The 22,932-nt window shown below is 38.2% G+C and overlaps 1 protein-coding gene across 1 annotated transcript in view; it reads left to right on the forward strand.

Annotated features, from left to right (window-relative positions):
• Positions 1–22,932, forward strand: part of GTF2F2 (general transcription factor IIF subunit 2) — a 180,132-nt gene that overhangs the window by 59,612 nt on the left and 97,588 nt on the right. The window lies entirely within an intron of this gene.

The following is a 22,932-nucleotide window of genomic DNA, read 5'->3' on the forward strand; positions in this document are numbered from 1 at the left end:
AGCCCAAGAGTTAGAGGTTGCTGTGAGCTGTGTGACGCCACAGCACTCTACCTGAGGGCGGTACAGTGAGACTCTGTCTCTACAAAAAAAAAAAAAAAAAAAAACAATGGGGACGTCATACACGGCTTATATGCAAGCCTCACTTTAAAATGTGAATTTCTATGGAAAACTAAAGACATTGATCAAGAATAGAGAAACTCAACTAAGTTGAATTTAAATGTAAAATAAATCTCTTAAAAATTAGGTTGATTTATATACCTTTAATGCAAAATGATTAGCTAAACTTTTTTTTCAGAGTCTGAGTCTGTTGCCCGGGCTAGAATGCTGTGGCCTCAGCCTAGCTCACAGGACTCTCAAACTCCTGGATTCAAGCGTGAGTCGCCACTCCTGGCCAGCTAAACATTTTAAAATTCTCAAATAGAACTGCATTCATATGTGTTTCTACCAGCTATTGGAAATAGTCAGCTGTGGCCAGAGCTGAAACACTGAAAGTAGCTAGAGTGCTATGAAAGACTGCTGTGTTTGAAAAGAAATTCAACTGAAGCCTGTTACTTATTTGTTTAAAGAATTCTGTGTATGTGTATCAGTCTACAGAGTCTTGTTTATGCAGACTGTATTGCTAGCTATTCCAGAAGAAGGGAGTGGGGGGAGTCTCATGGACACATACTATCTATACATTTTTTTTCTTCCCTGTAAAAGAGCCTTTCTTAAGAATATTTTATGGTTGGAAGTTGTGGCATTTTGTGCTCATAGAGAAAAATGTGTACCTCCCAGGGTTGTTTACAGCTTTGGCTTCTTTTATATAACTTAATGACTTGACACATTTTTTTCCTTACCGTGTAACTTGTTATGTGCCATAATTAGACAGTTTCTTAAGAGGAACACCTATACTGTTGGGCAAAGGAAAAAGTCTGGTTTAGAGCAGTTCTTAACCCTTTTCCTGCTGCTTCTAGATGAAAATGGATGTTTCTTAACATTCATAAGTTAGGGAACAGACTCCCATGGAATAGGGGGCTTGGCATAGATGCCGGGTGCTGTCAGTGTCTGCCCTTGCTGTTTCTGTGTCCACTGGTCAACTTCTAAATCTCAGCATTTCTGTCTGTGCCTGGGAGGTTTTGGAGTATAGGCCATATACCAAGGGTGGCAGGTTCAAACCCGGCCCCAGCCAAACTGCAACAAAAAAATGGGTGTTGTGGTGGGTGCCTGTAGTCCCAGCTACTCGGGAGGCTGAGGCAAGAGAATTGGCTAAGCCCAGGAGCTGGAGGTTGCTGTAAGCCGTGTGATGCCACAGCACTCTACTGAGAGCAATAAAATGAGACTCTGTCTCTACAAAAAATTAAAAAACAAACCAAAAAAACAGTTGAAACCCACTGGGGGCGGGGTGGCGCTCAGGAACATGTGAAAACAAATTGTCCTTAAACCCCACCCCTATTGATATGTGACTGTTTAAGTTAAAATAGGGCTCTTGAGATGAGCCCTAATCCATTTTTTTTGGTGTTCTTGTAAGAAGAGGAAATTTGGACACTTAGTGAGAGATCAGCAGTGCACATGCAAGAGAGATGACCATATGAAGAGGCAGTGTGATAGAATTTCTTTCTGCAGTAGGTTCTTGGTCTTGAAAATGAACCCAGTGATCAGTGATAAGATAGGATTTATTATATAGAAAGGAATAGAAGGAATGAAAGGCAGACCTAGGGAGACCCAAGTGGGAGGTCCCCACATGGGTCTTTTTTCTAGGGGTTATGCCAGGACTTGGCAGACTTCAGTGTTGATTAGCAAATAAGCAAGTATATTACCAAATGAATGTAGTCCTTCCAGCTCTGGGCAAAATGGCAGGGAGTCCACTTTAGAAGTGGTCCTGCAGGGAGGCGCCTGTGGCTCAGTGAGTAGGGCGCCGGCCCCATATGCCAAGGGTGGCGGGTTCAAACCCAGCCCCGGCCAAACTGCAACAAAAAAATAGCCGGGCGTTGTGGCGGGCGCCTGTAGTCCCAGCTGCTCGGGAGGCTGAGGCAAGAGAATCGCGTAAGCCCAAGAGTTAGAGGTTGCTGTGAGCCGTGTGACGCCACGGCACTCTACCCGAGGGCGGTACAGTGAGACTCTGTCTCTACAAAAAAAACAAACAAAAAAAAAAGAAGTGGTCCTGCATGTAATACTGGAAAAACTCCTTTTCTCCTATTCTGCTTGTATTCGGAGAGTGCAGTTTGGAGAGAAAAAGTCTTTTTGGTTAGACCTGGAAAACAGGGACTCTTGTCCAGCCCTGAATGGGTTAACGGACCAGCAGCAAGAGGTCAGCCAAGGAAAGTGACGTCAGAAGAAACCAAATCTGCTAGATCCCTAGGTTCCAGAACTATGAGAACATACATTTCTGTTGTTGAAGCCATCAGCCTTAGCAAACTAATACAATGTGACTTAACACCTGTGATTTAATTTTTTTGTGTGAACCAAGTAAGAGGTCTAGTTAATAGATTTTTAGAAAAATGTGTTCTCTTCTTGTGCTTTGCTTTTTTTTTTTATTAAAACACCTACATTTAGGAAAATACAAATTATAAGTTTTTTTTTTAAGAGACAGAGTCTTACTTTGTCACTCTCAGTAGAGTGCTGTGGCATCACAGCTAACAGCAACCTCCAGGTCTTGGGCTTAGGCAATTCTCTTGCCTCAGCCTCCCAAGTAGCTGGGACTACAGGTGCCCGCCACAACACCTGGCTATTTTTTTGTTGCAGTTTGGCCAGGGCTGGGTTTGAACCCACCACCCTTGGTATATGGGGCCAGCACCCTACTTACTCACTGAGCCACAGGCGCCGCCCTATAGTGTTGAATTTTTATAGTGAACAATACATCCATGGAACTACCACTTAGGTAATAAAAGAACATTGTCAGCTGTGCTTTGATTTTTTTTTTTTTTTTTTTTTGTGTAGAGACAGTTTCACTTTATTGCCCTTGGTAGAGTGCCGTGTCGTCACACAGCTCACAGTAACCTCCAACTCCTGGGCTTAGGCGATTCTCCTGCCTCAGCCTTCCGAGTAGCTGGGACTACAGGTGCCCGCCACAATGCCTGGCTATTTTTTTTTTGTTGTTGCAGTTTGGCCGGGGCTGGGTTTGAACCCGCCATCCTCAATATATGGGGCCTGCGCCCTGCTCACTGAGCCACAGGCGCCGCCCTGTGCTTTGATTTTTTATGTATTTATTTATTTATTTTTTGCAGTCTTTGGCCAGGGCTGGGTTTGAACCTATCACCTCTGGCATATGGGGCCAGCGCCCCACCTCTCTGAGCCACAGGCACTGCCCTGTGCTTTGATTTTTGAATTTATGGAACCAGTATGGAATTTTCTAGACTAATCTCTCATACATCCTCAGTAACTTATCGTCATCTCCTCCTCCTCCTCCTCGCCATGGTGTCACAGCAACCTCCAACTTTTGGGCTTAAGCGATTCTCTTGCCTCAGCCTCCCACGTAGCTGGGACTACAGCTGCCCACACAATGCCCAGCAATTTTTAGCAACAGGGTCTCACTTTTGCTCAGGCTGGTCTTGAACTCCTGAGCTCAGGCATTCCACCTGCCTTGGTCTCCCAGAGTGCTAGGATTACAGGCTTGATCCACTGGGGGCACTTGGCCCTTTGTTTTCTTCTTAAGATAGATTATTGTTTGCTTTTCAACTTTTACGAATAAGGGTTTTGTTCTGTTTTTTTTTTGAGACAGAGTCTCACTATGTCACCCTTGGTAGAGTGCTGTAGTATCATAGCTCACAGTAACCTCAAACTCTTGAGCTTAAGCTATCCTCTTGCCTCAGCCTTGCGAGTAGCTGGGACTACAGGTGCCCGGCACAATGCCCAGCTATTTTGTTGTTGTTATTGTTATTGTTGTAGTTGTCATTGTTTGGCAGGCCCCAGCTGGATTCGAACCAATCAGCTATGGTGTATGTGGGGCTGGTGCCTCTGGTGTATATGGGGCTGGCACCTTAGCCACTTGAGCTACAGGCGCTGACCCCAAGTTTTTTTTTTAAAGATTAAGTTTTACATGGACATGGACAATATTGTTTAGAAATGTTTCCATACTGGAAGTACTAAACCTCTTATGAACTAGGTTGTTAAGGCTGGATGTGGTGGCTCACACCTGTGATCCTTGCCCTTTGGGAGGCTGAGGCAGGAGGATTGATTGAACTCAGAAGTTTAAGGCCAGACTGAGCAAGAGTGAGACCCCATCTCTACTAAACATAGAAAAAATTAGTTGGGTGTTGTGGTGCCTGCCTGTAGTCCCAGAGACTCATGGGACTAAGGCAGAAAAATTGCTTGAGCCCAAGAATTTGAGGTTACTGTGAGCTAGGCTGAAGCCACGGCACTGTAGCCCAGCCAATAGAATGAGACAGTTTGAAAAGAACTAGATGTTTAAAAAAAAAGATGTTAAACCAACCAGAGAGTTATACTTCCAGCATTTATTTTTCTTTTTAAAATAAGAGGCTGGTTATCTTTGTAAGACACATAGTCTGGTAAACTTATCATCACATAGGCTCCAATTAATTTTCCTTTCTCCTACTTAAATCTTTTAATATATTTTTCTGACAAGACATAGAAGCAAATAAAAGCTTTTGTAGGAAGTGAATAGAATAGTTGAATCAGTGATGCAGGAAATTTATTTTCATGAGTTTTATAGTCTTGAAATGAAATGGTTTCCAACAAATTACATTTTTTTCAGACAGTGAGATACTCTGTGCGTAGAGTATTTTCCTGTTGCCACTGTCTCTGAGTGAATTATATTCTAATAGGGAGCTTCTGTGGCTTTGAAGTAGTTACTTCTGAATGCTGGAAACTAAAGAATCTGAATACGAGAAAAAGTAGGGGCTAAAATCAGAGAAGGATCTGAGGTAGTATCTGAGAGAACTCTCATGAGATCAGAAGGACAGTCCATGGGGAAATTAGAGAAGTCCAAATGAAGAGAAGGGTAGGGATGAAGGACTGTGATTAGCCTAGGAGACTGAGGGGAGAGTGTAATGAAAGCAGTAGCAGCAAGGTCAGTCGTACTGGGTGGGTAGCCGAGAGAATAGAAGGTCATGGGGGTCGTGGTGGTCAATGAGAATGGTAACAGGCAGTTGATTGGAACAGCCCAGAACAGGCAGCAATTTAAAGGAGAGAAAGCATTGTTTGTATTAATTTAGCTGCATAAAAGCTGGTGTCTAAAATTACATCTTGACTTCCTATTCAGAATTCTTCTGAATCTCAGTCTTTAGGATATTTGGGGCTATTAATGTTTTGAAGAGCTACAGTTCCTGTCTCCAAAGTTTCAGTCTAGAGAGCAAATAGGAGAGGAAGGGGTTCAGTGGAAGCAAAAGAGACGAAGCAGCAGAATTCTCTTCACTGAGAAGTGTGTCTTATTAAGGAGAAGCTAACATTTAAGTTAAAACCTAAAGTATTAAGTGTTTATGAGGAGCAAGTAAAGCATCTTGCATACAGAAATAGTATGTACAAAGTTTGAGAGAGCATTACAGATTTGGAACATTGTTAGAGTATAAAGGATGAGGCTTTTCTCTTCAAGTGGAAGCCTTTAAAAAAAAAAAAGAGAGACATGAGTGACAAGACATGGTACGTGTGGGGGAATGGACCCAGCTGTGGTGATGAAGGAACATGGTAGCTGACGAAAGCTGTGTGAATCTTGGTGGAAATGCATTGGCGGTAGGGACTGAGGTGCAGAGTATCTCAAAGACTCAGCACTGCTACTTAAGAAAGGTTTAGAGAAAGAAGAGTAGAAGAGAGGTAATATTGACTGATGGATTGATTTGAGACAGAGTCCTACTCTTCTTCCAAGCTATAGTGCTGTGAAATCATACCTCACAGAAACCTTAAACTCCTGGTCTCAGCCTCCTAAGTAGGCTGAGCTAGAACTACAGGCGCCCATCACAATTGCCTGGCTAGTTTTTTGTTTTTTTTTTCCTATTTTTAGTAGAGATGAGGCATCACTCTTGCTCAGGCTGGTTTTGAACTTGTGAACTCAAGCATTCCCTCCTGCCTTGGCCTCCCAGAGTGCTAGGATTACAGGTGTGAGCCGCTGTACCCAGCCAGAAGTAATATTTAACGCCCAGTGTTGGTCAGATTCAGTTATTTAGTTCTGGAGGCGCTTATCCTTTTTTTCCCTAGGCTATCGTGTTCTCATAAGAAATTAACCCAGTATTATTTTGAAGTTAATTGTCCTGTCATGTGGCTGTAAATATTTTCTTTTCATTTCTTCTTATTGTTCATATTAAAGAATAGGGAATGTGTCCAAGACAACTATTAATTTTGCTTATTCTATTGGGCAAGTGCCTTATTCAGTAGTAGTGGCTGTTTTCTAGTATTATCTCCTGTTATTTTTATTCAGATAATGCACAGAACTTCTGATACCTTAATACTTAAATATTTGTCATTCAAAAGTTTGATTTGCTTTATAAACATGTTTGTGAAGGATTTCACCTTTTATGATCATTGTTATATGCAGTTACCCTCCACAGTTATTCTTCATGAAAAGAATTAGCTTTAAATGTTTATGATTGGTTTAGATCTTTTCAGTTGTGTTAATTATTAGCTCTCATTTGCAGCCCGTTTTTAGTTGGTTTGGTTGATGTATTGTCTAATTGAGTATGCAAATTGTTAGCTGGGTATAGTGGTGTTTTATAAATAATAGGAAACAAATTTTAATCTGCTTTAAATCTAATCAGATGGTACATAATTGATACAAGTTGGTAAGAGTTTCTATTTTAAAGTGCTCTGCCTTATTTTGGAGGATAAATAGTGCTGTGTAGTGCTGTGTAAACTGATTAGGAAACCAGATTTATTCGAAAATCATTTATTATACTATTTTTGTAGAACCAGAAATAACTTTTATAAAATTGATCTTGCAATATTTTTAATAATTCTTCATCTAAAAGTTTGGTTCTTATGGTTATACTTTTTTTTTTTTTTTGAGAGAAAATCTCACTTTGTTGCCCTTGATAGAGTGCTATTGCATCATAGCTCACAGTAACCTCAAACTCTTGGGTTCAAAAGATTTTCTTGCCTCAGCCTCCCGAGTAGTTATGACTACAGGCGCCTGACACAATGCCCACCTGACTATTTTTAGGAATGGGGTCTCCCTCTTGCTCAGCCTAGTCTCAAACTCCTGAGCTCAAGCAATCTACCCACCTGCTTCAGCCTCCCAGAGTGCTGGCATTACAGGCGTGAGCCACTGCCCCTGGCCTACTTTTTCTTTTTTTAATGGAAAATTTCACACATTGTAGAGATAATAATATATGAACTTTCATATTCCTGTTACTCAGCTTTAAAAATTAACAACAAATGGCCAGTTGTCTTACATTTATACCTTCCTTTCCTACCACCTTTATCCACTGCTTCCTTATTTTAAAGAAAATTTGAGGATCGGTGCCTGTGGCTCAAGTGGCTAAAGTGCCAGCCACATACACCTGAGCTGGCGGGTTCGAATCCAGCCCGGGCCTGCCAAACAACAATGACGGCAGCAACCAAAACATTGCCAGGCATTGTGGCAGGCGCCTGTAGTCCCAGCTACCTGGGAGGCAGAGGCAGGAGGATTGCTTAAGCCCAGGAGTTGGAGGTTGCTGTGAGTTGTGATGCCACGGCACCCTACTCAGGGCAACAGCTTGAGGCTCTGTCTCAAAACAAAACAAAAAAAACTGAGGTCTATTACTTCATCTGGCTATACTTTAGGATGGTTCTCAGATCTTTCTCCCTCCTTAGGATTCCACTTTGCCCTTCCATTTTTATTAATTAAATTTTTTTTTAATTTATTTTATTTTAGAGGCAGAATCTAACTCTGATGCCCAGTCTGGAATGTAGTGGCCAGATCATAATTCACTGCTACCTCAAACTCCCAGGCTGAAGTTATCCTCCTGCCTCATTCTCTCAAGTAGTTGGGAGTATAGGCATGTGCCACACTCAGCTAATTAAAAAAAAATATTTTTTATAGAGACGGGGATCTGACTGTGTTGCCTAGGCTAGTCTTGAGCTCCTGACCTCAAGCAGTTTTCTTGCCTTAGCCTCACAAAGTGCTAGGATTACAGTCATGAGCCCCTGTACCCAAACTTCCCTCCCACTTAAAAAAAAAAATAGCATTATAAAACAATAATTAGGTCCAGAATGAAAACCACCTATTATTTGCTTAGCTGTGATATTGAGCTTCTGAATTTTTTATAATTTGCTATTTCATTTGTAATATATTATTGATATTATTTAGTGGTTTTATAAATAAAAAGGAGTGTTTACATTATGCTGCCTTTTAAAAATATTGCAGCTTTATTGAGATATAATTCACATGCCATATAATTCAGTCACTTAAAGTGTACAATTCAGTGGCATTAGTATATTTACGATGTTGTACACCCATTAGCACAATCAGTTTTAAAACATTTTCATCTTCTGGGGGCAAGACATGATTGCAAAAGGGACTTTACCTAAGAAATGCAATCAGTGTAATCTGGCTTATTGTACCCTCAATGAATCCCCAACAATTAAAAAACCAAACCAAAAAAAAAAAAATATATTTTCATCAGGTTCCTCAAAAAGGAACCTATGTGTACCAGCTGTCACCTGTTGTTCTCACCCTAAACTCCCAAGCTGTAGGCAACCAACTAGTACATTTCCTGGCTCTATAGATTGATCTGTTCTGGACAGTTCTTATAAATAGAATTGTCTAGTATTTAGTCTTTGGTGACTGGCATTTTTTTACTTCACGTTTTCAGGATTTATTCATGTTGTGGCATGTATCACTACTTCCTTCCTTTTTATTGCTAAATAATATTCTGTTGTATGGATATACCATAGTTTGTTTATCCATTTATTGGTTGATGGACATTTGGATGATTTCCTTTTCTTTTTTTTTTTGATTTCCTTTTCTTGCCTGTTACAATTATGCTGCTATGAATAATTTGTATACAAGTTTTTGCGTGAGCCTGTGTTTTTATCTCCTAGGAGTGGAATGCTTGATGATATGGTAACTCTATGTTAAACCTTTTGAGGAATTGCCACACTGTTTTCCATAACAACTGTACCATTTTCACTCCTACTAGCAGCGTAAGAGGGTTCCAGTTTCTTCCATCCTCATCAACACTTGTTATTGTCTGTTTTTGATCATAGCCATCCTTGTGGGTGTGAAATTGTATCTTACTGTGGTTTTGACTTGCATTTCCTTGATGGCTAATGATGTTGAACATCTTTTTGTGTGCTTTTTGGCTCTTTGTATATTTTCTATGGATGAATGTGTATTTCAGGTCCTTTGGCAATTGTTGAACTGGGTTTGTGTTTTTCGTAATACTGAGTTGTAAGAGTTGAAGATATATTCAAGTCCGTTATCAGATATATGATTTGCAAATATTTTTTGTCATTCTGTAGGTTGCCTTTTTAACTTTTTGGTGATGCACAAAGTATCTATTTGTTCACAACTTTTAATTTTGGTGATGCACAATGAATCTATTCTTTTGTTGCTGGTGCTTTTGGTGTCATATTTAAGCCTTTGCCTAATTCAAGATCATACAGAATTTTTTAGTTAGCCTTATTAGCCTTTACATTTAGGTGATGGTCCATTTTGAGTTAATTTTGTATATGGTATGAAGTAGGAGTTCAACTTTGTTTGTTTCTATGAAGCTCTCCAGTTGTCCCAGTATTATGGAAAAGACTATTCTTTCCCCATTGAATTATCCGGGCACCTTTGTTGAAAATCAGTTGATTAGTTACTTATGGCCTCTCTGTTCCATCACTGTGTATCTGTCTCCATGCCAGTACCACACAGTCTTGATGAGTGTAGCTTTGTAGTTAAGTTTTGAAATTGGGATATGTGAGCCCTCTGCACCTTTCTGTTTCTTTTTCATGATTGTAGGAAAAAAAAAAAAAAAACACAAAAACATGCTGAAGTTGCTGAGATTTATGGTGAGAACGGTTCTTCTAATTGTGAAATTGTGGCCGGGCTTGCTGGCTCACGCCTATAATCCTAGCACTGTGGGAGTCCGAGGTGGGTGGATTGCCTAAGCGCAGGAATTCTAGACCATCCTGAGCAATAGCGAGACCCCCCACTCTACTAAAAATAGAAAAACAAGTTGGGTAGTGTGGTAGGCATCTGTAGGCCCACCCAGCTACTTGGGAGGCTGAGTCAAGAGCATTGCTCGAACCCAGGAGTTTGAGGTTGCTGTAAGTTCTGACTCTACAGCACTCTATCCAGGGCAACAGAGTGAGACTCTGTCTCCAAAAAAAAAAATTGTGAAATTGTAAACAAAGAAAATTAATTTGTGCTAGTTTTGCTTTTGTACCTCAAACTGTAAAAGTTGTGGCTTACAGTGTGTGATAAGTACAAATATTAAACTAGGTGATCATGTAACTTACATGGTTACAAGTTAGAACATTTTTGAACCTCAAAAAGAGCACAATTTTTAAGTATGCCAGGACTCTCATTTATAACTAGATTATCTCTGGCAAATAAGGACACACGAGTACCCTAGTTATAATTTACTGGTTTTCTTTTTCCCCATTTCCTATTTATCAGTAGGCTGAAGTCCTTTGGGAGTTCAGTTTTTTTGTGGTAAGGAACTCCTGTTAGACTTTATATCTTATGTAGGCTTCAGGCTTTGATTTCTATCCCTTTTGCCTTGGGAGGCTATCTAAGCAGAGTCTCCTGTTCCTTGGATTGGCTCGTGACTCCAGGGATTCTTATTTTCCCTGTTTTTGTAGTTCTTTTGATACTTTAAAGATTTTGATTGGCTGAAGATGGTGGCTCATGCCTGTAATCATAACGCTCTGGGAGGCTGAAATGGAAAGATCACTTGAGGTCAGGGGTTTGAGACCACCCTCAGCAAGAGCAAGTCCCTGTGTCTACCAAAACAGAAATAGCTGGATGTGGTGGCACGTGCTTGTAGTCCCAGCTACTCAGGAGGCTGGGGTTGGAGGATCACTTAAGCCCAGGAGTTCAAGGTTGCAGTGGGCTATGATGCCACCAGTCTGCACTCTAGCTAGGGTGACAGAGTGAGACTCTGTCTCTTTTGGTAGAGACAAGAGTCTCATTTTGTCGCCCTCGGTAGAGTGCTGTGGTGTCACACAGCTAAAGCCCAGGAGTTGGAGGTTGCTGTGAGCTGTGTGACACCACAGCACTCTACCGAGGGCGACAAAATGAGACTCTTGTCTCTACCAAAAGAGACAGAGTCTCACTCTGTCACCCTAGCTAGCGTGCAGACTGGTGGCATCATAACCCACTGCAACCTTGAACTCCTGGGCTTAGGCGATTCTCTTGCTTTAGCCTCCTAAGTAGCTGGGACTACAGGCGTCTGCCACAACGCCTGGCTATTTTTTTTGTTGCAGTTTGGCCGGGGCCGGGTTTGAACCCACCACCCTCGGTGTATGGGGTTGGCGTGCTACCCACTGAGCCACAGCCACCGCCTGAAAAAAAGTTACTAAGCTTTATTTTTATAGTTGTTTTCAGAGGAAGAGGTGATCCAAATAACTTAGCTCATCTTTTTAGAGAATAAGGATAATTAATTTACTTGAAATACAGAGGAAGAAGAACTGAAAGAATTCCTTAACATTAAATAAGTGCTTTTCCCCACAACAAATGTAAGTTCCCAAGAATTTTTTCTGAAGTTGAAGGTAAGAGTATAAATGTGGGTAAGGAATTAAAGAGTTAGGATCATTATTATCAGTTTTTATTTTTATTTTTATTTTTTTTTTTTGATTTTTTTTGGCCAGGGCTGGGTTTGAACCCACCACCTCCGGCATATGGGACCAGTGCCCTACTCCTTGAGCCACAGGCGCCGCCCTATTATCAGTTTTTAAAATACCCATGTCTCACTTTTTGATAATCTGCTGATATTCTGTTAGGAATAACTAGAAAATTATTTTCCTCAGAACAGTTTTTCTCAATTTGTCTTGGTTGTATTACCACTTTGTCAAGGCTTTACAGACTAACATTCTACAACTAGTCCCCTGCTATTTAACCTTAGTATAAATTATAAATTTTTACTTTCTTCGAGATTTTTGATCATGCTATCTTATTTCTTAATTATTTATTTTTATCCTTTATTGTCTAGACTTTAATGTTAGATCCTTTTTTATAAAAATGGCTCGGGGGTGAGTTTTACAAAACATACCTTGCTTCTTCAGGTCCACTGTAAGATTTTAATTTATACTATAACTTCATTGCTATTTTGTTCTTATTTTATTTATATCTTCCTTTTTGTTCCTCAAAGTAGTGTTCTAGCTGGTCATTAAATGTTTAGTTTTGAGCTGGCTGTACACTCTATAAATGGCTTTTGTTGAAGAATTGATTTACTTATTGAACCATACTTTTCTTTCCTTTTCTCTCTTTCCCATACTTCCTGTCTTTATTTTCTTTGATGTTGAAATCTATTTCTTTTTTGAGAAGAAGGAAAGAGAAACGTATTTTGTCAGCAGAGGAGGAAAAACGGCAGACTGTTCATCTCAGAATACTGGAAATCTAATTTATAAAAAGGACATACTTTTGTCTTAATTATAAGCTCCAATCTAATTTGGTCAGTACTGCTTATATCACATAAAAAAATGTTCTGTTCATTTTGTTTTTCTCTACTTTTGTGTGTTTGTAGCAATGTGGATTATACTGTTGATTATCTTGATGAGTTTATTATACTTGATGTCTGTGTTCTAAATTACCTTACTTTGTTGCTTTAATAAATTTTAAAAATTTATTTAACTGGGTGGTGCCTGTGGCTCAGTCGGTAGGGCGCCAGCCCCACATACCGAGGGTGGTGGGTTCAAACCCAGCTCTGGCCAAACTGCAACAAAAAATAGTCGGGCATTGTGGCGGGTGCCTGTTGTCTCAGCTACTCAGGAGGCTGAGGCAAGAGAATCACCTAAGCCCAGGAGTTGGAGGTTGCTGTGAGCTGTGATGCTACAGCACTTTACTGAGGGTGATAAAGTGAGACTATGTTTCTACAAAAAAAAGAAAGAAAAAAATTGATTTAACTAATTTTTCCATGTGTATCTTTTCTTTAGAAGGGTAAAATGAATTGAAGAAGGCATGAATATTTCTTTAAGAGAAGTATAATTTTGAACTGGTAAATCGTCAGTCTCTAAAGTGCTCTTTGTTATACGTAGTTACCAAAACCTACAAGTGATATTCAGATTATCATGGCATCAATTCTTTCTGTACACCTCCCTTCCTTCTTCTTACTGGCTACCTTTTTTTTTTTTGAGACAGAATCTCACTTTGTTGCTCTTGATAGAGTGCTATGGCATCATAGCTCATAGTAACTTCAAACTCTTGGGTTCAGAAGATTTTCTTGCCTCAGCCTCCTGAGTAGCTGGGACTACAGGGTGACTGTCACATTGGCCAGATATTTTTAGGGATGGGATCTTGCTCTTGTTTAGGCTGGTCTTGAACTCCTGAGCTCAAACACTACACCCACCTTGACCTTCCAGAATAAGAAAGGGCAGCTTGAAATTTATGTCTTATTCACAGTAGTTTTAAGGAAAGTTGTTGTTATTTTAAAATAAAAAATCAGTAAAAAGGCTCAGTTAGGAGACATTCTTTGGTGAATCCTTGAATAAACAAGAATGCTTTAAACGTCAGTTATTTAATGTATGAACATTTTCTAATTCCTTATAAACCAGTTTTACGTACACTAAGCACTTTGCTTCTGGATTATAATTACATTATAAAGCTGTTTGAAGAATCCTGTTTTCCGTAAATGGAGAAGAAAAACCAGCTTTCTACTTGAGAAAGCTAGAGAGAGGATTTAGGTTAAGAGTGTGTGTTATAGGAGGCAAGAGTGGATTCTCAAATCTGATCACTCATTTGAAACCCTCCTCAGTCTCTCACTATTATTCTGAAGCCTTAGATTCAATTCTTTGCCAAGCTTTGGTTTTTCCATTTGTAATTGAACATAGTGATAATGAAAGTGTTTAGCAAAGTGCCTGGCACAAGTTAGTGCGCAGTAAACAATAGTGACTTTTTCTTCTTCTTTTAAACAGTCTTGTTTTTGTATTTATTATTATTACAGTCTTGCTCTGTTGCCTGGCTCAGTGCAATGGTTATCATCATAGCTCACTGCAACCTCGAACTCATGGGCTCAAGTAATCCTCTTGCCTCAGCCTCCCAAATAGCTGGGACTACAGGCATGCCACTATCATGTCTGGCTATTTTTTTCTATTCTGTAATTATTCTTCTACATGTATCATATGAATCCATGGTAGTATGGGCTAGAATTTTGAACAGGAATGAGCAATAAAAGGTAGGAGTCTTAGACTACAAAGAAAATTTTAAGTGTCCAGTTTAAACATATCTTTAAAATGTGGGTCTATCATTTGAATTTTTTTGACCTGTATCACATTATAACAAAATTAAAAGAAATCTACCATTAAGTTAGGTACGTGTTGACTCTAGCAGAATTGACCAGACATTGTGACGAAGCAATTCTCTATTTGGTTTTTTTTTTTTTTTTTTTTGTAGAGACAGAGTCTCTCTTTATGACCCTTGGTAGAGTGCCGTGGCCTCACACAGCTCACAGCAACCTCCAACTCCTGGGCTTAAGCGATTCTCTTGCCTCAGCCTCCTGAGTAGCTGGGACTACAGGCACCCGCCACAACGCCCAGCTACTTTTTGGTTGCAGTTCAGCCAGGGCCGGGTTTGAACACGCCACCCTCGGTATATGGGGCCGGTGCCTTACCGACTGAGCCACAGGCGCCGCCCTCTATTTGGTTTTATAAAAGATTGGTAGAAACTAGTTAACAGACATCTTCCTTGAGTACTTTAGAATAAACATGTTTTTTTACTAGTCCTTGTTCTGTTTTGGTTATTTAATAAAATGTAGATGACTGGAAACTAAAATGTGCGTGGGTTCCAAGGCAGCATTCAAGGCTGTTTAATTGTATTGGTCTTAGTCAACATCTTTTATTTTATTTTATTTTGTTTTTTTGCAGCTTTTTGGCCAGGGCCACGTGTGAACCTGCCACCTCCCGTATATGGGGCCAGCACCCTACTCCTTGATTCATAGGTGCCACCCCTTTTATTTAATTTTTATATTTATTTATTTATTTATTTTTAATGGAGACAGAGTCTCATTTTGTCATCCTCGGGAGAGTGCTGTTGTGTCATAGCTCATAGCAACCTCAAACTCTTGGGCTCAAGCGATTCTCTTGCCTCAGCCTCCCTAGTAGCTGGAACTACAGGTGCCCGCCACAACGCCTGGCTATTTTTTTGTTTTGTTTTGTTTAGCCGGCCCTGGCTGGGTTTGAACCCACGAGCCCTGGAGCATGTGGCCGGCAACCTAACCACTGAGCTACAGGCATCCAGCCAGTCAACATCTTTTAATTATTAGTTTGCCAATTTTCTTTTCTTTCTTTTTTTTTTTTTTTTGAGACAGAGCCTCAAGCTATTGCCCTGGGTAGAGTGCTGTGGCATCATAGCTCACAGCAACCTCCAACTCCTGGGCTCAAGCAAGTCTCCTGTCTCTGCCTCCCAAGTAGCTGGGACTACAGGTGCCTGCCACAACGCCCAGCTATTTTTGGGTTCCAGCCGTCGTTGTTTGGTGGGCCTGGGCTGGATTTGAACCCGCCAGCTCAGGTGTATGTGGCTGGCGCTTTAGCCGCTTGAGCCACAGGCGCCAAGCCTAGTTTGCCAATTTTCAAAATACTTTTTGTTTCTAATGGACTCATTTTACATGTGTGTTCTTGGGTTTGAGTATTTTAGTGGTTTATATATGTTTCCTGCAAGTGATTATATAAAATAAAGTTTTGAACAATAGTAATTTTATTTTTTATCTTAAAAAGCTATATTATACAAAAGCAACTGGTATGTATTTAGTAGTAAATATAAATCTATCAACCTGTGGATGGGTTACATTCATACAAAATGCCAGGCACAAATTAACAACCCAGCAAAATGGAGGCAAAAGGGGGAGGGCAACAGGGCTCAAGCAGCTTGTAGCCCTTTATAGGAGCATATCCAAAGGTCACACTGTGCTTGTATTCATGCCATCAGTCAGAATTTGATAATGTTTCCACACCTCGTAGCCTCAGAACACTGGGAAATAGGTTTAATCTGGATTTAGTTGCTGCCTGGAATCAGGCTCCAGTTTCCAACAAAGAAAGGGCGAATGGATGTTGAGGAAGTAACTAGCAATCTGGTAGCAATTGAGGGTAGTGATGACCTTGTGAGACTGTCATATGTTGTGTTTTAAAGCAAATATTCCTGCTTTTGAATGCTATGTGCCAGATACAAAGTAACATCTCAGCAAATACCAAACATTTTCATTATGTCCTTTGTTAAAGTGTTGGATTACCAGCACTTCCCGATTTTTCTTACTCTTCATTCATTTCACGTATTTTCCCAGAGGAGTGATCTTTTATAATATTGTAATAGCTGAAACTTACAGAAACAACTGTAGATGATATCTTTGCAGGAAAAAGATAGGTAGGTGGTGGTTGTTCCCTTATTTGAAAACCATGAGTTTCCATAGAACAGGTTTTAGCTTTTTACTTTATTAGTTAATTCTTAATGTTAGTGAAATTGATTGGTAAAGTCTGCTTTTCTTTACTTTGATTTTAAATCTTCAACTGCTTTTCTTTTCCATCTCCTTGAACCAAAAACATCACTCTTTGATGCATATTTATTTTTGAAAAGGATAAAGTGAATTCAAACTAATTTACATTCTTTAAGTGGAAAGTCTTTTTTTAGGGGGAGGCAGAGTCTCTCACTCTGTCACCCTGGGTAGAGTGTGGTAGCAGCATAGCTCATGGTAGCCTCAAACTCTTGTGCTCAAGAGTTCCTCTTGCCTTGGCCAGCCAAGTAGCTGGGATCATAGGCACCTGCCACAATGCTTGGCTAATTTTTAAATATTTTTTCTTTTAGTAGAGATGGGGATCTCACTTTTACTCAGGCTGGTCTCAAACTCCTGAGCTCAAGCAGTCCACCTGCCTTGGCTTCCCAGAGTGCTAGGATTACAGGGGTAAGTCACTATGTCTGGCAAAGAAAGTTGTTTGTTTTTTTTTAATTAAATTAATATATATATATATATATATATATATATATATTTTGGGGGTGAGTGGGGTGGGGCAACAGCACCTTGTTCTTTTGCCCAGGCTAGAGTGCAATGACACAATCACAGCTCACTGTAACCTCAAACTCCTGGCCTCAGGTGATTCTTCTGTCTCAGCCTCCCAAGTAGCTAGAATTAGAGGTGTGTGCCATCACCCCCAGTTATTTTTTTAGTTTTTGTAGAGACAGGGTCTCACTATGTTGTTCAAGGTGGTCTTGAACTTCTGGACTCAGGCAGTCTTTCTGCTTCAGCCTCCCAGAGTGCTGGAATTATAAGCATGGGCTACTGCACCTGGCCAAATGGTAAGTCTTAGGGTGATACAGAATGAAGATTGAAAATGCCTTGGCTTCATTAAACAACTTGGTGTTAACTGCCATATTTATATATATTTTATACAAGTACAACTTTGTCATGTTCCATCACCTGGTGAATTTTACATTGTATGCACAGTACCTTGTTCTGAAATAGCAAGAGATATAATTCAGCCTTCTTTTTCTTACCTCTCATTAAGTACAGTCTGCTTGATGATATCCAGATAATCTAAAAATTCATTAAGATACAAAGAAGAGGGGAGAGAAATATAAATGGGAACCAAAATGACTTGTTTTAATATAGCCTGCTGCTTTCAGTTTTCAGGGTAGCTGAATTTTACATGCTCCATCTCAACATATTTTTTGGCTAGGTTGTAACATATATATTGTAAATTCCTGTCGATGCCTTTGGTTTGGGTTTTATTGTTTTATAAATCAATCACCTGTGACTTTTAGCTATTGTACAATATGATAACTATAGCTAATAACAATATATTACATACATTTTAGTTTTTCCCACAAAAATAAGTATGTGAGGTAATATAGTTGTTAATGAGGTTGAATAGTCATTCCACAGTGTGTACATATTTCAAAACATGGTGTATACCATTTATATGTACAATTTTGTCAATTAAAAATGAATAAGTAGTAATTTTTTTAAAGTAAAAATATACTCTAAAAAATACCAATGCTGGCCAGTGCCTGTGTCTCAAAGAAATAGGGCACTGGCCCCCTATACTGGAGGTGGCAGGTTCAAACCCAGCTCTAGCCAAAAACTGCAAAAAAAAAAGGATAAAAAAATACCAATGCAGGGCGGCTCCTGTGGCTCACTCGGTAAGGCGCCGGCCCCATATACCGAGGGTGGCGGGTTCAAACCCGGCCCCGGCCAAACTGCAACCAAAAAAATAGCCGGGCATTGTGGTGGGTGCCTGTAGTCCCAGCTACTCAGGAGGCTGAGGCAAGAGAATCGCTTAAGCCTAGGAGTTGGAGGTTGCTGTGAGCTGTGTGTGGCACGGCACTCTACCGAGGGCCATAAAGTGAGACTCTGTCTCTACAAAAAAAAAAAATACCAATGCATTTTAAATTCTTTTGTTAGGCATTTCTCTTAATTAATCACCTAATTTTTACTAATGATGATCTCCATATATCCTTTTTTTCATTTTACAGTGATTTATTTTAAAATATACATAGATAAAAAAAATTATTCAAAAATCAGAAGTTTTATTAGGATGTAGGATCATGGTGTCTGCATTTATACTCACCCCCCTTGTGGGGACAGGGTCTTGATCTATGCCTAGGGTAGAGTGCAGTGGCATCATCATAGCTCACTGGAACCCCAAACTCCTGGGCTTAAGTGATTCTCCTGCTTTAGCTTCCTGAGCAACTGGGACTATGGGGGCACACCACTACTATTTCTATTTCTTTTTTTTGTAAGACATGGGGTCTCACTATGTTTCTTAGGCTGGTCATGAACTTCTGGCCTCAAGCATCCTCTTGCCTTGGCCTCCCAAAGTGCTGGAATTTTAGGCATGAGCCACACCTGGCCTCATACTTATTTTTAATGTGTTTAAACAATACATACAAATAAAAATTGGTCAAATGGGATGGTACCTAAATTAAATGCTAAGTGGTCTAGTTCTTTGTAAAACTACATTAAGTGATAGAATATCGTCAAATTCGAGCAACCACTAAGATTAAAATTGCTATCATTCAGCATTTCTTATGAGCCTTAAGAATTTATTTATAAACATCTGTTATATTGGGTGGTGCCTGTGGCTCAGTGAGTAGGGTGCCGGACCCATATACTGAGAGTGGCAGGTTTGAACCCGGCCCCGGCCAAACTGCAACAAAAAATTAGCCGGGCATTGTGGCAGGCTCCTATAGTCCCAGCTACTCGGGAGGATGAGGCAAGAGAATCACCCAAGCCCAAGATCTGGAGGTTGCTGTGAGCTGTGATGCTCCAGCACTCTACTGAGGGTGACTAAGTGAGACTCTGTGTCTAAAAAACAAACAAACAAAAAAATCTGTTATAACAAGGAATATCACTAGGTTGCAATTAAGGATAAATTAGTAACTTGCTTATTTTATACTTTAATTAAATGTAGAAAATATGTGTTAAACATCCTAGAAGATGGTAATCAAAATTACTTTTGAGAAATTGAGCCTGTCTTCAAAAGAGAATTTATAAAAATTAACTAGATCTTTTAAAAAATTACTATTAAAACTTGCTTTTAAATGTAATTGAATATTACGGAGGCTTGGGTTTGGAAAAACCTGTCATGCTATTAGGTAATATTAATATTAGTAATATTACTGTGTTATATTCTATGATAGGGAAGAGGTTTTTAAGATATGTTATAAAAGATACTTTTATTGTTATAATTATCTCATTCCTTAATATCCAATTAAGTATTTTTTCCAAAATAATTAGAGGTTGAAATATAACCAAAGTTTTCATATTTTGTATATAAAATGCTTAACATTGTACATATTTTGCATTGTTAGAAAGTTTTAATTAAATATTACTTATAACAGCTTATAAAGTATATTTCAGTGATTTTGTTGGATAGAAACTCTTGAACCATTGTGTATTTCTGTCAAGAGAAGTGGATTCTCAAATCTGATTACTGTTTTCATTACGTCACTTTATTAAACTGTAGGCAGATTTTAGATTTCATCTTAAACATTTATCTCTGCTTAGCACATGGTTCTTTTATGACCACTCCCGAGTGTTTGTTGACAGAAGCAAATTAATTTTAATATTAGCTTAAGCAAAAATATTAGAAAGATGTTTGTTACAGAAGAAGCCTTTATACATCCCAAAGCTTAATACAAATAATTTCTAAGTTGCATGCTGTTTAGGATGGTTGATATTACATCTTTTCTTTATTACCAAGGTTAATTATGATTTTAATCTTGAGTAACATCATTGCAGTTTAAGGTGTTTAATCATAATTTGATAGGTATGTCTTTAAGATTGTATTATCCCATATATAACTTCCTACTAATTTTAAATTGCTATAGAACAGTTGCTATGATTATATTTCTATTGTAGATTTTATGTGAAGTTAGATAATATAATTCCCAGGAAACCTATTATATGTATTTTTAAACTAATAAAATTGTGTTTACCTATAGCAATTTTAAGTATATTCTTGTCTTAGCAGTATTTCATCACAAAATTAAGCATGAGTTTGTTAAAAGTTCTTTACCAGTTCTGTTCATATCCAAGTAGAAAGCCTAATAAATGTAAATGTGCATTTTTGTGTGTTACTCATGAGTCTATCATAAAGAAACCTTTTATTGGGTAAGATAAAAATCAATGCTTTTATTGAATGTCTGTGAAAGGTGAGATACTTTCCATATAATTAGGAATTTAATTTAAATCTCACAAATAATTATTATTATCCCCATTTAACTATGAGGATTTTGAAATTTTTAAAAGTTAAGAATCTGGTTTGTTGTCATGTAAGCAATTTAGTGGATTAATGGAATTTGAACCCAAGTCTGACTGTACAGCTCATGAGTGTTTCACTGTGCCATGTTTTATTCCCATGTCAGTGCTGTGGATTGCACAAGGCATAAAAAGTTGACCTGATTTTCTTCAAACCTGATATATGAAAATCTAGATTCATCAACAAATTTGTGATATTCTTCACTCTTGTGAGGTGGATGATTCATCTCATGTTCTTTAAATAAAATGACATTAAAAATATTTACTTTTCCCATAATTCAGTTTTTTACTCAACATGTTAGGAATACCTGCATTGTGAGATTGTATTAAGTGAGCCAAACCTATATTTTGGTATTCTGCACTCAACACTACTTTGTGAATGCCTGTTTCCTACCAGATCCTAGGTGTTAGAGGTACACGTGGCCTACAAACTCAGACATTATTCTTGTTGACTCTGGTGCTGATATACCTGGGTTTCAAATCTTGGTTCCATCTCTTAATAACTATGTAATCTAGGGTAGGTTTCTTAGCCCTTTAATTCTTTTGTTTCTTCATTGGTAAGAAGAAAAGAATAGTAGTATTTTTCTTAGGGTTTTTTGGGGATTAATTGAGATAATGCATGTCTGTAGCATGGTATTTGACATGAATAATAAGTTAATAAGTGCTACCTTTTATTTGAATCTTAAAAGCAGCACTTAAAATATAAGTAATTTTCTTTTAAAAAACCTGAATAAGCTTATTAAATATCATCATCTTTATTCTGGGATGGTAGTCATCTTCGTGGTATTTGAAAAGTCTTGTAAATGTTTAATTTGTTCTGTATGTGGCCATATGTACATTTTAAATCTGTAGTAAAAGCTGTACACTTTTCATTTTTAAAGAATGGTGCTAGAATCACTGTGATAATTCCAAATACAAGAGACTTTATGTTTGGCTCATGGCAACTATAGTAACCTACTTTTCATTACTTTTCTTTTGAAAAAGTAAGATAAAGAGTCATGTTATGATTCGTTCTGTGGATCAATTTCATGAGAAAAATATGACAAATTACTCAGTGACTGCAAATACAAATGTTACAAAAACTTTGATTTATAAGTGACATTTTGTATGATTTCTTGAATGGAAGATATTTCTAAATATTATTTAATTATTATTAAAAATTTTATATATTACTTGAAAATGCTAAAATTAAAATCTAGTTTTTTAAAATACACTTACAGCACAATATCAGGCACTTGAATATGTAACTCTAAGTGCAGGTAATTTTTGAACTTAAAACAGTACATTTATAAAAAATTACAAGGGTAATCAATCTAGTCATAGTTCCTTCTACATTATGAAATTGCTTTAGAGTGTCATGATTTATCAGAAGCTTGAGGAGGAAGTAAATGCATCCAGTTATGATTTTTTAGAGCTGTTAAATAAAAATGAATCTGATTTCTTTAGTAGATTTCATCAGTACCTTTGTTGTAACAGTTAAATTCTGCTTTTGTGATTTGATAAAAAATCTTACTTGCAATACTTCTAAGGAGATTTGTTTAACTCTATCTCCTGTTAAAAGATATGTCAGGGCTGTTTTTATTATCTGTAATGAAATCTTGTTAGAGAAAATCTTGCTTTGACATTAAATCACTACCACTTTTTTCATTACCAAAGTCCAAATGACAAGGAAAAGTCAACTTACAAGCTGGAGAGGCATATAAGCAGTTCAATTTCAGTGACTGTTAAAATAAATTTTAGTCCCCCAATTTCATAGTCCCATTAATCCATTTTAAGATTATGTAAAAGATAATTTAATGTTTTATTTTAAACATTTTTCCTTAGTATACATAAAAGAAGATTGTGTAGCTGATGTAGAGTTTTTGTTTTGTTTTGATATGAATTTTTAAAATAATTTTTTAATAGCTTTTTGTATGTGTAGCCAACTTTATATTACTTTAGATGTAACTGCAAGTCAGTTATAGTTCTGGGGATGAATAATATTTATTCTAAGTTTGTATGGATGATCAAACTGCTAATTAAACTGCAACATTAGTCAAGATTTACAGAAGTCTTTTGTTGAAGTTTTATTAAAATTAAGATTTAGTTACCAATTTTAATGATTTATTGTACCTTTTCCCCCCCTGTATCCCAAATG

Source organism: Nycticebus coucang, chromosome 15 (genome assembly GCF_027406575.1).
Source record: "Nycticebus coucang isolate mNycCou1 chromosome 15, mNycCou1.pri, whole genome shotgun sequence".
NCBI classification, from domain to species: domain Eukaryota; kingdom Metazoa; phylum Chordata; class Mammalia; order Primates; family Lorisidae; genus Nycticebus; species Nycticebus coucang.